Here is a 2,190-nt window from a genome sequence, read left to right on the forward strand (position 1 = left end):
TATTGAAGAATGTTCGGCGATGTCCCGTGAAAGACGTCAATTCTTTATCGGTAACGATACAAAATTGCGTCTAATGAAAGAACGTGACGGAAGATCGGATAAAACTGCGTTGTGCGAGAGTCATTAGAGACACATTGACGATGTTAGAACGCGCGTTCGTACAAAGAAAAACGGATACTATACTTATTATTTTTCGTTTGCATGATAGTTGAAGTGTTGTCTTATTTTTTTACTAATTGATTCTCCTGATTATTGTTTTTTCATATAACGATGACATTATTTATGTCTTCTTTTTCGGCGGAATGACAATTAAATTTTACTTTTTTTCGCTCGAACTTCCTATTTTTAAGCTTAATCTGCCGGAATAGTACAATCTTAGCCGAGCTTAGTATAATCTTCACTTTTTACGCGATCTTCGACAGTAAAATACTCTAGAATACTAACATTTAGCAATAAATCGATTTTGTACATTTGTTTGTCGATATCTCTACCAGTAGATTAAGTTATATTCTTCGCCTCTAACTTTTCGCGCGCCTCATTGGCGCACGTAATAATTTATAACGTTAAAAATTTTCTTTCTTTTTTAAGTTATTATTATATTAATAATTTCATCTATTCAATCATTGTTTGTAATTTTGTTTGATTTGTACATTCTCTTTCTTTCTCTCGAGCGTGCGAGCAAGTTGTCTCTCTTTTTCTCTTCTCTTTCCCTTTGTCCTTCTTTTTTTATCTTAGCGTTTTTTGAATGCTTGAGGAATCGGCCGAATAATGTTCACTTCTTGTTTTTCCTGATCAAAGAGGCTTGGCTTTTATTATCTTTTGAAAATTACAAGTTTCATCTTCTTTTTAATTTTCATTCTTTTCTTCCAATTTTTTAACCTCAATTTTTTCTAAAAATTCGTCGCAACAAAAATATTCAAACTGAAAGACCCAATAAACGAGTGAAAGGTGTGAGTTTCCGTATGCGGGGGCATATAGATCTATCCGCGGGAAGAACGCAGCGATTAACGTTTTCAATTTTGCAAATTTATAATTTTGTACAAATTTCGTATAAACACTATGTATATTATACCTAAACTTTTAAAAAATTTTGAGGCAATATATTCCAAATGTTTCTTTACGCGCGCCAGAGACCGGCGATATGATTTTTCCAAGAAAAATAAATTCTGTTTCTCTCGTTGAAATATCGGACGCCGCGTTTTTTCCCGGAGCAAAAGCTTCGTTCGCTCAATTTAGAAAGAGATATTCCAAAAGAGGGCGGGTGGGCGATGGTACCTATCGAAAGCCGACTCGACGAAGTCCTGACCGAGTATATATAATATAATATATCCATCAGGAACCTCTCCTCGGCGACGACGGATCTCTGTGATAGGAGCGATTCGCGTGTCTCGCTTCGCGTCGTGCTTAATTCTTCTTCTCTCAGGTGTCCGGTCACTGTCTCCCTTTATCAAAATTTTGAAAGTATGGGCCAAAAAGGAAATCAAAAAGATGACGCGTGATATGACATTAGTCTCGAAGTAGCGTAAATGATTCGTCGACCGTGAGAATAAACGAGGGCTTGATTCCGTATTTGCTATCTCCCATTCTGTTATCTTTCCTTTTGCTCATTACCTGCGCTTCACTGTAATTGTTCTCTTTGTATTTTTTGCCTCTGTTATCGTTGCATTCTATTCTATTCGGCAATCTATTGCTGTGTTGTACTAGTTTTGCATGCTGTGCGAACGTTATTTCTCTCTTGTCCCTTGGCACTTCCTTCCGTTTCGCAACTTTTTTTTCTTCTTTACAAGCTTTAATACAAATCTCTCCCCCTCTCTCTCTCACTACTTCCCTCTCCATCTTTCATCATTTAAATATTTACGCTTGATAAATAACTGCTCGGGCACAGGTCTGGGCGAGGGTACTGTACCTTTACGGTGATACGACGCGAGCGGGGTCCCTCGCATAAAACTGCGAGGTTCCTGGACCGAGCCCCGTCTCGCCGACGCGCGACGGCCTCGCCGAGCAGACCCGCGACCGTCGCTTCTTCGAAATATATTATTAAATATAATATACAAATTTATATATCCCACTAAAAAATCTCCTTCACGTCATAATCTTCCCCTCCCCCCCTCCTAAAAGCGAGCGAGCACAGCGCAAAAAGCTGCGCGCCTCATCCCCCCCGATTAACTCTTATAATCCTCTCTCTCTCTC

Source organism: Atta cephalotes (assembly GCF_000143395.1).
Source record: "Atta cephalotes unplaced genomic scaffold scaffold00075, whole genome shotgun sequence".
Classification (NCBI taxonomy): domain Eukaryota; kingdom Metazoa; phylum Arthropoda; class Insecta; order Hymenoptera; family Formicidae; genus Atta; species Atta cephalotes.